Genomic DNA, 17,066 nt, shown 5'->3' with positions numbered 1-17,066 from the left:
GAGCGAATGGCGTACTTTTCAGTGAATGACGTGGAAACCGCCGAGCTATATGCACAGTTGTCGTTGAATATACAATATCCGGGCACTCTCATGTAATTCAGAACTCACCGTAAGACGTCGTGAAAGGCGGACCGACCATTGTAAACTGGGGCAGGGAATATTGTGTTGCCATTAGAGTACCAGTAACAGCAGAGCTCGTCGGTCAGGAGAGCTAAGTAGCTGCGTACTTGGACTAGTAATTGGATATCATCTGAGCAAGTAACCCTTTTAAGGCTGCCCAACTGTTGAAGATGTGATTGTGAAGTGGAAATAAAAAGGAGCAATCAGAGGTAAACCAAATCAGGTCGACTTCATGTAGTGATGGACAGGGACCGTCAAGCATTGCGGAAAGGTGGTTGTAAAATATTGCTTGAAATCAGCGGAAGGAATCACTAGTGACTTACAGTGTTACCATTCCAAGATGCTACTCCAGCCGCGCGGGATTAGCCGAGCGGTCTCAGGCGCTGCAGTCACGGACTGTGTGGCTAGTCCCGGCGGAGGTTCGAGTCCTCTCTCGGACATGGGTGTGTGTATTTGTCCTTAGGATAATTTAGGTTAAGTAGTGTGTAAGCTTAGAGACTGATGACCTTAGCAGTTAAGTCCCATACGATTTCACACCACACATTTTTTTGCTACTCCAGGCGGCTGTAAAAATAAATGCGCCCAACGGAAAATAATAAACTCTAAAATCAAGATTTGGCCCTGTCTGACTACCCCCTGAAGCAGATCTTAGGATCTCTTAATGGACTTTAACATATAAATTACAACCTAATCATAAATGAATGATTAAGGCAACTAATACTACTAAACGATAAACGTTGTTCCTGCTTATATATTTATTGTAGATTTTAAAAAACCTTTCTATTACAAAGTTCACATTTCCTAAGTAAAATTACTAATCAATTGTCCAACTCTGCCCCTTATTATGACTGTGCGGTCTAACATCAATAACGCGAAATGACTGACATCATCTACGTACCAAACACTAGAAGATACTACTTCCAAAGATGGTCTACGCTGGTGTGGAACCTCAGTTGAAATAAACTAACTTGATCATAGCTGTTTAGCTTTTATAGCCCTAATAAGCCGAAGCAATTTCCGATATCACCGTATGTACTGCGTCCTGCGCGTCGAAGTGATGGTTCTCGTACTCGTCTGCGACGATGGAAGAACTCCAGCCACAAATAAACTCTTTCAAACACTAGCACGGCAGAAGACGGTCCTCTGACTAATATAATCCAACAGTCTTCTGCTCTCTGTGTTCTACAGACGAGAAACTCGAACTTCCAGAGACACGGATGGAGTTCAGATAACGTCTCAACGTTAGGTATTCCAGAATTTTGAAACACGAACAGCTGCTAGCATGAGTTTCTTAGAAGTAGATACCTTAGGGGTTGCGAAGCAACTCAAATCACTTGATACGGGCAAGTCTTCAGGTCCAGATTGTATACCGATTAGGTTCCTTTCAGACCTTGCTGATACAATAGCTCCCTACTTAGCAATCATATACAACCGCTCGCTCACCGATAGATCTGTGCCTGCAGATTGGAAAATTGCGCAGGTCGCACCAGTGTTTAAGAAGGGTAGTAGGAGTAATCCATCTAACTACAGACCTATATCATTGACGTCGGTTTGCAGCAGGGTTTTGGAGCATATACTGTATTCAAACATTATGAATCACCTCGAAGGGAACGATCTATTGATACGTAATCAGCATGGTTTCAGAAAACATCGTTCTTGTGCAACGCAGCTAGCTCTTTATTCGCACGAAGTAATGGCCGCTATCGACTGGGGATCTCAAGTTGATTCCGTATATCTATATTTCCGGAAAGCTTTTCATACCGTTCCTCACAAGCGACTTCTAATCAAGCTGCGGGCCTATGGGGTATCGTCTCAGTTGTGCTACTGGATTCGTGATTTCCTGTCAGAAAGGTCGCAGTTCGTAGTAATAGACGGCAAATCATCGAGTAAAACTGAAGTGATATCAGGTGTTCCCCAGGGAAGCGTCCTGGGAAATCTGCTGCTCCTGATCTATATAAATGACCTGGGTGACAATCTGAGCAGTTCTCTTAGGTTGTTCGCAGATGATGCTGTAATTTACCGTCTAGTAAGGTCATCCGAAGACCAGTATCAGTTGCAAAGCGATTTAGAAAAGATTGCTGTATGTTGTGGCAGAGCCGGCCGAAGTGGCCGTGCGGTTAAAGGCGCTGCAGTCTGGAACCGCAAGACCGTACGGTCGCAGGTTCGAATCCTGCCTCGGGCATGGATGTTTGTGATGTCCTTAGGTTAGTTAGGTTTAACTAGCTCTAAGTTCTAGGGGACTAATGACCTCAGAAGTTGAGTCCCATAGTGCTCAGAGCCATTTGAACCATTTTTTTTGTTGTTGTGGCAGGTGGCAGTTGACGCTATATAACGAAAAGTGTGAGGAGATCCACATGAGTTCCAAACGAAATCCGTTGGAATTCGATTACTCGATAAATAGTACAATTCTCAAGGTTGTCAATTCCTGGGTGTTAAAATTACGAACAACTTCCGTTGGAAAGACCACATAGATAATATTGTGGGGAAGGCGAGCCAAAGGTTGCGTTTCATTGGCAGGACACTTAGAAGTTGCAACAAGTCCACTAAAGAGACAGCTTACACTACACTCGTTCGTCCTCTGTTAGAATATTGCTGCGCGGTGTGGGAACCTTACCAGGTGGGATTGACGGAGGAGATCGAAAGGGTGCAAAAAAGGGCAGCTCGTTTTGTATTATCACGTAATAGGGGAGAGAGTGTGGCAGATATGATACGCGAGTTGGGATGGAAGTCATTAGAGCAAAGACGTTTTTCGTCGCGGCGTGATCTATTTACGAAATTTCAGTCACCAACTTTCTCTTCCGAATGCAAAAATATTTTGTTGAGCCCAACCTACATAGGTAGGAATGATCATCAAAATAAAATAAGAGAAATCAGAGCTCGAACAGAAAGGTTTAGGTGTTCGTTTTTCCCGCGCGCTGTTCGGGAGTGGAATGGTAGGGAGATAGTATGATTGTGGTTCGATGAACTCTCTGCCAAGCACTTAAATGTGAATTGCAGAGTAATCATGTAGATGTAGATGTAGATGTAGATGTAGATGAAGTATAGGCAGAGGAAGTGCTCTCAATTTCTGAACGCTGCGTACTCAACAACGACTTCCAGCCTGGAGGTGAAATCCAGGATCGTGTAGGTTCGCAACAGTACAGTGCTTAACTGTTCTAACTGTAAATTCTCCTGAGAGCAAAGACAACAGCTCCGTCTGTATCAACAAAAATAGAATCATATTCCTGAAACCACGGAATATTCTCCCTCTCTACAGATTCTTACGAACGCCGACCAACCATATTCTAGTCTTTTGTCGTCCAGTGCGGAAAGCTTGCGAGGAAAAACCTATACTCGTACAATGGAACGCTTCTGAGTAAAAATCCATGGAAATGACCCAGCCTGCGTTGTTTCCGAGGTGCCGTTTCTTCGTTCCTCTTACCTGCGTCCAAGTTTTTCGTAGTTGCCGAAGTATAGTCCTTCCGGTTCGGCTACAACACTGGCCGGTCGTGACTCTATTGTACTCCAGCGCTTGGGTGCTACGATGTTCGTCTCGCTATTTTCTGTGTGTAAGCAGGACCAACACAACTGTGTGGGCCTACCACCCAGGGCTTGAGTTCCCTCTGCCGTTTCGTTTCCACTGTCGTTCCAACCTCTACTAGTATGATAATAAAGACACTCCGTCACCTTTCATGCAGTAAGTGTTAACAATCAGTTACAAGGCGTAAATGACAATGACAGTCCCCTTTAAAAAATCGTATATACAATGTAATACCTATTAAATATTACCTAATGTGGTTGTAGATCACGGCAAAGTATGCGGATCAGTGCTTGTAAGGTGCGAAATTATAGCCACCTTACACTATTACTCAGTTTGTCACAGTAACGGTCTGTAGGGACAGAGATTGAAAATACAGCTACACTTGTAAGTTTTTTTTTATTTAACACAGGACCGGTTTGGGGCTCTTATACGCCAATCTTCATGTGAAGTAACTTAGTAACTTGGCGCTGTGACCCCGAGTGCCGTGGTGGACATGTACAAGACGCGGTGTGTACCAACGAGCGCAGAGCGCGCGGGGGGCAGAGGGGGGGGGGGGGACAAAGTCCTGGGGAGGGGGTGTTCGTGACATTCACTACTGTCGTTACTCCATATGGAAGTTCATCTTCAGTCTTCACTCGTATGCTAAAAAATACATTCTCGGAGATCACAGCCATTCATGTACAATGTATGTAAACGTTGGCTGCAACTTATCGTTGTAGTTGTGGCTGTCACAGTCTTCTTCCATAAACTCTTCCTCAACCGCGATAACCACTGTAGAAAGCAGGAGGAAAGAAAGTTAGAGATGAATATCGCGTCGACGACAAGATCATTAGAGTCGGGACACAAGCGCGGATTGGAAAAGAGTGAGGAAAAATTGGCAGTACAGTTTAGGGAAACGTAGGATCAGTAGATGCCCCAAAGAGAATTTGAACCACTGTACTACCGAATATGAGACCAGTGTCAGATCACTGCACCGTATCTCTCAGCCACGTGTACAGAGTGCTCGAATATGTACACTACAGGCCATTAAAATTGCTACACCAAGAAGAAATGCAGATGATAAACGGGCATTCATTGGACAAATATATTATACTAGAACTGACATGTCATTACATTTTCACGCAATTTGGGTGCTTAGCTCCTGCGAAATCACTACGCTCAACAACCACCTATGGCTGTAATATCGGCCTTGATACGCCTGGGCATTGAGTAAATTAGATCTTGGATGGCGTGTACATGTACAGCTGCCCATGCAGCTTCAACACGATACTACAGTTCATCAAGAGTAGTGACTGGCGTATTGTGACGAGCCAGGTGCTCGGCCACCATTGACCCGGCGTTTTCAATTGGTGAGAGATCTGGAGAATGTGCGGGCCAGGGCAGCAGTCGAACATTTTCTGCATCCAGAAAGGCCCGTATATGACCTGCAACACGCGGTCGTGCATTATCCTGCTGAAATGTAGGGTTTCGCAGTGATCGAATGAAGGGTAGAGCCACGGGTCGTAACACATCTGAGATGTAACGTCCACTGTTCAAAGTGTCGTCAATGCCAACAAGAGGTGACCGAGACATGTAACCAATGGTACCCCGTACCATCAAGCCGGGTGATACGCCAGTATGGAGATGACGAATACACGCTTCCAATGTGCGTTCACCGCGATGTCGCCAAACACGGATGCGACCATCATGATGCTGTAAACAGAACTTGGATTCATCCGAAAAAATGTTTTGCCATTGGTGCACCCAGCTTCGTCGTTGAGTACACCATCGCAGGCGCTCTTGTCTGTGATGCAGCGTCAAGGGTAACCGCAGCCATGGTCTCCGAGCTGGTACTCCATGCTGCTGCAAACGTCGAACTGTTGCTGCAGATGGTTGTTGTCTTGCAAACGTCCTCATCTGTTGACTCAGGGATCGAGACGTGGCTGCACGATCCGTTACAGCCGTGCGGATAAGATGCCTGTCATCTCGACTGCTAGTGATACGAGGCGGTTGAGATCCAACTTGGCGTTCCGTATTACCTTCATGAACCCACCGATTACATATTCTGCTAACAGTGATTGGATCTCGACCAACGCGAGCAGCAATGTCGCGATACGATAAACCGCATTCGCTATAGGCTTCAATCCGACCTTTATCAAATTCGGAAACCTGATGATACGCATTTCTCATCCTTACACAAGGCATCACAACAACGTTTCACCAGGCAACGCCGGTCGACTGCTGATTGTGTATGAGAAATCGGTTGGAAACTTTCGTCATGTCAGCACGTTGTACGTGTCGCCACGGGCACCAACCTCGTGTGAATTATCTGAAAAGCTGATGATTTGCATAAAACAGCACCTTCTTCCTGTCGGTCAAATTTCGCGTCTGTAGCACATCTTCTTCGTGGTGTAGCAATTTTAATGGCCAGTAGTGTAGTTTACGTGCTGGGATCGGTTAAGCTAGAAAACAGGAGCTAAAAAAATAACGTGGGTAGTCAGTGTAAGCATCTCAACGGGCGGAGCAGATACTGCGTTACTTCTGTCTCCTTCAAGAATTGTGGCAGAGGGATTGCAGTGACAGGATTTCCAGAGTAATAGGGTTTCAGATAAAGAAGATGGTCTTCGGGACTGCGCGCTTCAGCTCCCAGCGAGGTTCCTCCAGCGCCAGGTCGACACCCCCGGGCAGTGGAGAGGTCGCGGCAAACATCCACCGCACTCCGCCTTATCTGCCGCCCCCGCGTCTCGGCTCTGCAAACACGGAGACGCCACGGGACGCCGCAGACGACACGTCCAGACCACATCGCTACGCTCCAGAAATGCTTTCCCATATGCGGCACACTGCCCAGGCACCTCTCGTTCCAGATATGCCGCGATCTGTCAGGCTCTCTACGTGCCTGCTGGGCACGGAGGGTACTGGCGCCACACAGGAAAAAAGTCAAGCTCTATCAGGGTGACTGAAGTGTACGGCTAACGCGCCGGCCATCTTCGGGGTGGCGCAAAACACAGAGTGATCCATGTAAACTTAAACCTCTTCAGTGGACCAAAACACCTTCCGAAAGCTCGTATAAACGGGAAGGTTCTTTTAATGTTCTCAGTGTAGGAATGGCGGTTATCACTGAAACAATCTGTTTTCGGTTGAATCGTTTCTTTTTTTTTCCATGGCAGTTTAATCTGATTGTTAAAACTGCTCAAATTATTTCCTGTACTAAACGTAGAAGTTTGAAAAATTTGGACTTACTTAGTTTCAAGATACGTAGAATGAAAATGTTAAATTAAATAGACAATTAAAAGCACGTATAAATGGGAAGCTTCTTTTAATGTTCTCACAAGGGAACTTCCCCATCGCACCCCCCTCAGATTTAGTTATAAGTTGGCACAGTGGATAGGCCTTGATAAACTGAACACAGATCAACTGAGAAAACTAGAAGAAATTGTGTGGAACTATGAAAAAATAAGCAAAATATACAAACTGAGTAGTCCATGGGCCACATAGGTAACATCATGGACAATTTGAGTTCAGGAGAGCTGTGGTCCCGTGGTAGCGTGAGCAGCTGCAGAACGAGAGGTTCTTGGTTCAAGTCTTCCCTCGAGTGAAAATTTTACTTTCTTTATTTTTGGATAGTTATTATCTGTCCGTTCGTTCATTGACGTCTCTGTTCACTGCAATAAGTTTAGTGTCTGTGTTTTGCCACCGCATCGCAAAACCGTGAGATTAGTAGACGAAAGGACGTGCCTCTCCAGTGGGAACCGAAAACATTTGATCGCAAGGTCATAGGTCAACCGATTCCTCCACAGGAAAACACATCTGATATATTCTATACGACACTGGTGACGGCATGTGCGTCACATGACAGGAATATGTTGTCGACCCACCTAACTTGTACACTTGGCGAATGGGTAAAAAGATTCTTCTACCTTGCCCGATTTAGGTTTTCTTGTGGATGTGATAATCACTCCCAAAAAAGTGATGAAAACATAAGAGTTTGTCACATAAACTGAAAATAAAAAATTAAACTTTTCACTCGATGGAAGATTTGAACCAAGGACTTTTCGTTCCGCAGCTGCTCACGTTACCACGAGACCACGGCGCTCGTGCCTTCCCAATGTCCTTGATGTTGCGTATCTTCCCATGAACTACTCAGTTTGTATATTTTGCTTATTTTTTCACAGTTCCACACAACTTCTTCCTGTTTTCTCAATTGACCTGTGTTCAGTTTTTCAAGGCCTATCCAATGTGCCAACTTATAACTAAATCTGAGGGGGGTGCGATGGGGAGGTTCCCTTGTCAGTGTAACTCCACGGTTTGCCTCACAAGGGCTGAGTGCACCCCGCTTGCCAACAGCACTCGGCAGACCGGGTGGTCACCCATCCAAGTGCTAGCCCAGCCCAACAGCGCTTAACTTCGGTGATCTGACGGGAACCGGTGTTACCACTGCGGCAAGGCCGTTGGCATCTGAAATACGGAGTCTACAAAGATGCATCTGAAACATTCCACAATGTTGTTACTGCAATTTACACTGAGTCTGTGCAGTCTAAAATCATGTTATTCAGAAAATCATCACAGTCTTTAGTTCAAGGCTCTACACACACTATGGTGGAGAAGCAAAGTACTTTGAAAACTTTCTGTGTTAAATTTCAGGTTTTCCGGTGTAGCTGCAATATGAAAACAAAAATCTATTACGTCGTAACAGATAAAAACTTTCTAACATCTATTCTACGCCACCCGGTAATTGTTGGTTAGAAACCTTACTCTTAGATAGCTGAAGTCATGGGATGGCGATATATTCATATACAGATAGCGCTAGTTCCGCGTAAGCAAGGTATAAAATGGCAGTGCATTGGTGGAACTGTTATTTATGCTGAGGTGATTCACGTCAGGCGGTTTCCGACGTGATACGTCTGATCAGCGGAGATATACTTTAAACGCGGAATTGTAGCTGCAGCTAGACGCATATGGCATTCCATTTCGCAAATCGTTAGGGAATTCAGTTTTCCGAGGTCCACAGTGTCAAACGAATGCCGAGAATATCACATTTCAGGCGTTATGTCTCACCAAGGACAATACAGTCGCCTTCGGCCTTTACGTAACGACCGAGAGCAGCGGCGTTTGTCTAGCGTTTCAGTGCTAACAGACGAGGAACACTGTACAGACATAAGTGGGGGACATACGACGAATGTACCCATTAGGACAATGTGGCGAAGTTTGGCGTTAATAAGCTGTAGCAGCAAACGACCGAAGCGAGTACCTTTGCTAACAGCACATCACCTGCCACACCTTTCCTCGGCTCGTGACCATACCGGGTGGACCGTAGACGACTGTAAAACCGTGGTCTGCTCAAGTGAACCACGATTTCGGTTGGAAAGAACTGGCGGCAGGTTTCGATTTTGGCGCAGACCCCATGAACCCATGTGCCGAAGTTGACAAGGAACTGTGGAAACAGATTGTGGCTTCATGATGGTGTGGGCTGTGTCTACATAGAATGGCCTTCTCAGGTCCAATTGAACTGATCGTTGGCTAGAAATGGTTATGTTCGACAACTTGGAGGACATTTGCACCCATTTATGCACTTCATGTACCCAAACAATGATGCAATTTTTATGGACGGCAATGCGGCATGACACCGTGCCACAGTTGTTCGCAGTTGGGAATCCCACGAACATTTATGGTACATAATCGAGAGGCCAGTTCTTGCAGAAAGTCGTGCACCAGCAACACTTTCGCAATAATGGACGGCTATAGAGGCAGCACGAGACTTACAAAGACTTGTTGAGTCCATGTCACGACGAGTTTCTGCACTACTGCGGATGAATAGAGTTCGAACACGATATTAAGAGATGACCCATGACTTTTGTCACCTCAATTAACATCACAATTTTGAAAAAAAAACTACTGCACACGAAGACTCCACTCCCTCCGTTGTCCCCCCCCCCCACCCCTCGTACCTCCCTCGGAACCACTAACCTTCCTCACATACACAGGCGAGCTAAAAAGTTATGACGACAGCCCACCATGTCATTAATTGCTTCTTAGAAGTATTGCAGACGTATGAGGCGGTAAGGAAAGTATGTGGTAAGGAAATTATGTAAGTGGAGCAGAGATTCAGGGGAATCATTCTAGTGAAGATATGGGCCCCAAATGGGGAAATCCGCTGACATAAGTGACTTTGACAAAGGGCTAATTGTTACGGCCGGCTGCATGGAAGCAAACATCTCGGAAACGGCAAAGCTGGTCGGCTGTCTGCTTGTTACTGCCATGAGCTTCTATGAAAATTGGTTCATAGACAGTGAAACAACAAGTAGACAAGGTGTGTGTATAGGGGGGGGGGGGGAGTATGCGGAGGACCCTTCTGGGGTGTTCGGCCCTCTGCTCTGGTGTTTGACACCACATAAACGTCGATGTCATGTAGGATAGACAGCGATCTGTGGCAGATGAAACGACAAAAGTGTTTCATAGCACCCCTTTCGTACACTTTGTTGAACAACGGGGTCCTCTCTAGACGACCTGTATGTGTTCCCATGTTGGTGAAATGATACCGTCAGTTATAATTGCTACAGGAACACAACCATTGAGACTGGATCGTGGATAAATGTAAGCTTGTCGCCTGGTCGAACTGAGTTACCAGATCAATGGTCTTGTCCGAACGACTGCTTGCAGCATCCACCGCACCATGGATGCAAAACTTGTGTGTGTGCTGGGGGGGGGGGGGCAGAGCAGTGTTATGTTACAGGAGCCTGTGGTGGTAATCAAAGCATTCATGACAGCTACAGACTGCAGGAACATTATTAGTACATAGTGTAGCTTCCACGGTCTGCAAACAGGCTCTGACTCTGGCGTCCATTCGATCATAAAAGGGCGAATACCTTCCTAGGATACGTTGTTCCACGCCCACTCGAGCTGTTCTGTGAGATATGTTGGTTGACGAGTCGTATGAGTCACTTCTCATCCCATCATATCCCAAATGTGCTCGATTGGAGACAAGTCCAGAGATGGTGCTGGCCAACGAAGTTTCTGCACGTCTTGCAGAGCACGTTTAGTTTTATGGGCAGTGTGTCGGCGAGCATTATCCTGTTGGAACAAAACATCATCTTCCTGTGGCAAGAAATGAAAAAAAAACGGGTCTAACAACATTCTGCATATACTGAGAGCTGATTAGCGTCCATTCCAGGAATACTACAGATGAACGAGGGTTTTAGCTTATTTCACTCCAGACCATATGGCCTGGGGTGCACCAGTGTGTCTTAGACAAATGCACTGTACGAAACAGCAATCACCAGGTCTACATCGTACCCGCCGACGACCTCCAGTTGCGTGCAGGTAGAACCTCCTTTCACTGCTGAAGACCACTGTGCGCCATTCCATCTTCAAGTGATCCTCTGACGCCACCAGTCGAGCCGTGCATGCTGCCGCTGTGGCTTGAGTGGAAGATGAGCCAGAGGTCAGTGTGCTCGTAGTCGCACTGCTGATAACCAGTTCCCAACAGTTAGTGTTGATACGTCTGAGCTCACAAGTCCTCTTACCTGTGCTGTGGTATTTGTACGATCTGCCACTGCTACCCTTACAATGCGATGGTTCTGACGGGCGTGTGTGCTGTATGGATGCATAGAACCTCGTCCACAGAAGTGAGAATATTCATGGGATCACTAATACAAGCATCGTTGCACAGCTGACGCATCACGTTCAACTTGCGAGGAAATTCTCAGAAATGACCATGCCACCACCTCGCGAGGTCACAATTTGACCCCTTTGAAATCCTCGCAGTTGGCTGTAGGAAGCACGAGTGCGTCTCCGTGGCATGACTGCCTGCTTGCTTCATACGTCTGCACCGCTGTACCACACTGAACATTGTGGCAATGGGCATTCCCTGTTGAACGGTAGGCAGAACTGGCGAGGTGTTAGCTCTGCCACTACGCTATCTGTTGGCGGATTACGGCGAAACCATTAGCAGTATATCTACTATCCACCAGGTGGCATTTGCTATCATCGGATCAAGATCGACGTCACTAATTTTTTCCCCCACTGTATACATGGAGTCGGCTCTGTTTAAGTCTGTATAAAGGGGTACTTAATCATAACGCACAGAATTCGGTGTAGTGACTTCATAACTAAATACTGTACTTGTTTTGAGATAGCCTGTTCGAATCACGCTTTCAACAAGACTTCAGCTGTGGAATATATTTATGTCACTCTGCCTGTTCCTCCTGTCCCCCTCACCCCCTGGTTGCTCCTCTCCTCTCCGATCCCCGCCCCCCTGCCACGTCTTCACCGTTGTGTCCCCCCCAACCCTCCATCTCTACACCCTACATCTCCTTTCCCAAGGTGGCTTCCATCAACTCCCCCTCCCAGATGATGCCCTCTCTCCCTCCATTTATCCCTCCTATCAACTCTGATCCTCACTCCCCCTCCTTTCCTCTGTCCTTTTCCCGGGCTCCCTCTCCCCCCCTTCCATCCTCTTTCTTCCCCACCACCCCTCTATTTGCCCCCTTCTCTCCCCCGCGTCCTTTTACATTACCCTCCTCTCATTCCCTCTCGCGTCTGCCCTTCTCCCCCTTTATTAGTCCTCTCCCTCCTTGGCCCCCCCCTTTCGATTTTTTTCCTCTCCTCCCTCATTGTTTTTCCCCCTCCTGCAGGTCCCCCCCCCCCCCCCATCTGCCTTTGGCTCGGGAGTGTCATCTTTGTGCTGCCACTTTCGTGCAGTGTTCTCCAGTGAGTGTTCTACAGTGCATGTTTTACAGTGAGTGTTCCGTGTTGTGTTTTTTGGGACTTGTTGCGAACGGCCATCATACTGACGCTGGGTGTGCCTTTTATCTCTTGCGAACAGAAACCAGACTGTCGCCGTGTTTTTTAATTGTGTGTCTACTATGTTACTTGTCTGATTCCTGTGTACTTTATCTACATTGCCAACCCCTTGTCCTTTCTGTTTTAACTTTCCGCATTTTTACGCCATTTTACACTTTCAATCACCATTTTATCGCCTGTTTTGCCTTGTTTCTTTCTTCTTCCTTTATTTCAAAAAAGTCTGTAGGCTGTAGAGCAGCGTAGTAAGCTGCTGCCAGCCCGCCCCCTTGGGGGGGAATTGAAAATCAATAAAGAAAAAAAAAGAAAAAAAGTTCCTCCTGTTTGCGCATTATGGTTATCGCCTCCGTAGCTGAGGTCGCTAATACCCTCACACGCGCTCGCGCGTTTGTGTGTGTGTGTGTGTGTGTGTGTGTGTGTGTGTATGTGTATGTAGTTCCAATCGGAAGAAGTTTTGACCACGCGCATTTGACAGAAGGGGAAAAGGAGGTGGAGCCATAAAGTTTCTGATCACCAAATTTCGCACAGATGTCCTTGATTCAGTACCAATTGTTTCCACAGTATGTCATGATGTGAGGCTGTGTGAAATTGTTGATGGTGATTTGGTACGTCCATTGGACACAGAACGGTTCCCTTAGTTCTAATGCGGAGGAGTGGGCTATGTGACATCTTCGGCTTTCACTCTCGTCCATCTCACATTGCCACACTACACACACTACCATTACAATCACTTAACGCTCACCAGGCACACTGAAGACATAACTCTGAAACATCGTGTGTTAAAGAGCATGAAAACCTTTTCCGGTTAGGTGGTTGAACAACAACTCATAATCTCCGACCATCAATGTTACAGGACTGTTTCTTTCATTATCTTCTGTTGCTCTGTCCGTAGAATAATTGCAAAAGTCACTTCTTTTAGTTCTATCGGATTGGATCAGGTACGTGGAAATGTCCAAGTCAATGCATATCTTCATATTTAATTTCTTCGTATGATATTTTCGTGTAATGTTTTGACTGAGATAAAATCCCAGTGCCTTTTATTTATGTACTGAACAAGGCCTTTGAGTGTATTTGGAAGGAAATCGATAAAAAAGGCTTCTCTTATATTATTACTGTTAAGAATATTCACGAAGAACACCACATACTTAGAGCAAATGTATTCCTCATAATAACTGGTTCTTAATGCAGATTCCACATGCCTCCTACAAATAGTCTTTAAATGCTCTGTTAATAAAACGCAGTCTTTGGTTAGCGTTACCTACTACATTATCTATGGGATGGTACCAGTTTCAGTAGTTTATAACTGTAATCCATAGGTAATTAGTTGAGCCGACGACCTTTATATCTGAGTGAATTATCGTATAACCAGAATTGAAAGTACTATTATTAGTACTCATGTGGAAGGCCTTACACGTTTTATTGTTTATGTCAACAGCCACTCTTCGCACTATTCAGATAGCTCATCTGAATAATTTTGTGAACGGTTTTGACCTCTCGGATGACTTTACTAGATGCTAAACGACAACAGCATCATCTGAATACCATGGCACAGGTTAACTAAAGGAAGCTATAGATTGATAGGACGCATACTGAGGCATTAAGGAATAATCAGTTTGAGAAGGGATGGATGCGTGTGTGTGGGAAACAGGTGTGATTGTTTGGTGAAGCGAGGGGGGCGGCGAGTGGGGGGGGGGGGGGGGAGATTAGAGGGAGAATTTTAGAGCGGGAGGCCAAAACCTGCTTACAGTAACCAGGTTCAAGTGGTTGTAGGTTGCAATAGCTGTATAGAGATGAAGATGATTGCACAGGGTAGCCTTCGGACTGAAGATCACAACAGCAGTAGTTCAGTGATTTTACAAAGGAAGCCAACCGTGCTCTCAGATGCTCTCTGGCAATGCTGTTGGCCACGGAACTATCGGTGGTAGACGATTTTTAAGAAATAAGAGAATCTGCATTTCTTTTTGGTGAACTATGTAGTAGATCTCTTTATTATTATTATCATTATTATTATTCACGTATGGGCCCAATACGACCACGCGAGGTACAATCCATCAATGTCACTTCTGATGGTTGGTCTTCCTTTGTGTCAAAATTTGTTTCATCCTTTCAGAACGAAGTGTCTTTCTTTCATCAGGCCATGGTGTTACAGTCCGTTTTCTAATTTCCCTCTGACCAACTTTTCAAGAAAATATCTTTTGCCTGTATGTTTTTCTATATGTAACGTCTGTCTGAGCTATACTAGTTACCTTAAGATCCTCCTTAATCGCAGTGATCCATTTAATTGGCTCAGTTTTGGCTTTACTTCTGTTTTAGTAGAATTCTACTATTTGTTTTGTCAACCTAGTGGGTGCCGTTCTTTCAATGTGTCCATAAAATTTACGTCTTTCTTTTCTCATGTCACCATGTATGTCTGTGTACTTTTCCATACCCTGACTACTTCTCAACCTATAAGTTTATCCATCAGTAATTTTGGGGCCTAATATTTCCGTAATAATTTTTCTTTCTTTTTAATTTCTTCAATATCCCTCCTGCTATTTAAAATTAAAGTTTCAGCTCCAAAAAGACATTCAGGTATGATTACAGTGCTGTAACCACTTAGGTTACTGAATTCAGAAAGTGATCTTTTATTATAAATATTTTATGTTAATCTGAATGCAGTTGCCATTTTTTGACAACGATCTTCGTTTGCAGATTTTTCCAGACTGTTTTCTTGTATGATTTCCCCCAATATTTAATCTAAGAAACTCTTTTTATTTTCCCATATTTTGTGTTCAAAACATTGGTGCCTATTTCTTGTATGTCATATATTCTGTTTTTCCGAATGATATTTGTAGTCCTATTTTTCCCTCAACTTCTGTAAGAATTCGAATTTGTTTTTGAGCTGTGGTACTACCCCTAGTTAAAACTGCCAAATCATCTCCAAAGGCGAGGCAATTTACTGTAACATTACATGTGTCTAACTTGAATGACTAATCTATACTAGGACGTGACTTTTGCTCTCCCCATTCTGTAATCACCTTTTCCAAAACACAGTTAAACATTAATGGGGAGAGTCCATCACCCTGTCTAACGCCAGTCTTCATATCAAATGTTGCAGAAATTTCTCCCATTAATTTAACGTTAGAACTAGTGTCAGTTAACGTTTCCTCAACCAGTGTAGGAGTCTTTTTATCTAGCCCTTGCTCCTATAAAGCTTGGAAAAGAGATTCACGGTCAGTCCACAAATGTAGAGTCGTGCTCGAAAGTATCCGAACAACCTGAATTGCATTTCGACTGATTCGCATGCAACCCTCATAACGCAGCTGTCTAGCAGGTCCTCTAATCGCTCCTCAGTACAGTCGTTTGACTATTGAAAATGGTTCCAACAAATCACCACTAGAAAACATTGCTCAGTATCGCAATAACTCAAGATGCAAAATAGATCACTCAACTGATAGGACGTATCGGGCAAACTGAGAAAATACCCGAGGACTGGAAAACTGCTCTAATTCATCCATTGCATAAAAAAGGGGATAGAACCTATGTTAATAATCACCGAGGGATCTTTCTTCTCCCGGCCACACAAAATTCTCGTCATAGTTTACTTGATTGAGCCCAAGAACAGTTACAACCTAAAATTGGTGAATACGAAGCAGGCTTTAGACCAAACAGATCCTGTCTCGTACAAATTCTTAATTTAAAACTAATCCTTAGGACTCAAAGGATTATTGGTGACTACATTGTATGTACAGTCATGCTCAAAACTATCCGAACGACCTGAATTATATTTCGCCTGATTCGCATGCAACCCACATAACGCAGCTGTCTAACAGCTCCTGTAATCGCTCCTTAATGCCGTGAGGTAAAGCTTTGTGGTGGACAGGGATTCGAACCCAGAACCTAATCGGATTGATGTCGAAGCACAATCAGCTGTGGCATATCGAATTTTCTCGGCAGTAGCTAGATGTTTTAACTGGAATGACGAGACGAAACATTAATTTTTTTTACTTTCCAGGACTCCAACCCGGCACCCATCGCTGTTATATTCTAGAGAAAACGAACGTTAAATATGGGTTTGTTACACCAGCAGCGACATGTGAGCGTGTTTGAACTACAAATAATATGACGAAGAGTTCAGTGCTGACTGGGAATCGAACCCCACACATATCGTTGTTGACTGCACACAAAGAGACGTCAGTTACCGAATTTTTCTCCACCAGCAGCTAGGAATAACATCCTTGAACTTACAGTCATCTCGCAAATAGTTATGTGTCTCACTGGGAGACAAAAACGTTAGATATTGTTAATGTTGACAACGAATTAAAATACATTAAAAATCAAAATTATTATCCACCAGCAGATAGGTGTTCTCATGCCAGAGCTTGATAATACATAATGAAAATTTTAGTGCCGGGCCAGTATTCGAACCCATTCATGCGCAATATGTAGAGATGTTGAGGAATCTGCAGTTTTGAAAGAACAAGAAATTGTAGTCGTGCTGTATTCTCACGAAGGGATCAATTTCCGCCTTAAGGGCGATCTGAGTTGCATTCCCAGTTCAAAACCAATTTTATCAACATACAGAAGCTCAAATAAAAGATGGAATAAGTGTCCTGTGACCCTACATAGCGTTTGTTTCGTCACTAGAAATAAATAATTAGTATTCGAAAGG

General features: G+C 44.7%; 1 protein-coding gene and 1 pseudogene across 1 annotated transcript in view; one reads left to right on the top strand and one right to left on the bottom strand.

Moving 5' to 3' along the window:
* Window positions 1–17,066, top strand: part of LOC126235131 (guanylate cyclase 32E) — a 954,039-nt gene that overhangs the window by 293,929 nt on the left and 643,044 nt on the right. The gene's annotated exons all lie outside the window — the stretch shown is intronic.
* LOC126203387 (5S ribosomal RNA) lies at window positions 7,955–8,072 on the bottom strand (annotated as a pseudogene).

The sequence above is a fragment of the Schistocerca nitens genome, chromosome 1 (genome assembly GCF_023898315.1).
Source record: "Schistocerca nitens isolate TAMUIC-IGC-003100 chromosome 1, iqSchNite1.1, whole genome shotgun sequence".
Lineage (NCBI taxonomy): Eukaryota > Metazoa > Arthropoda > Insecta > Orthoptera > Acrididae > Schistocerca > Schistocerca nitens.
This window is presented reverse-complemented; position numbering and strand designations above follow the sequence as displayed.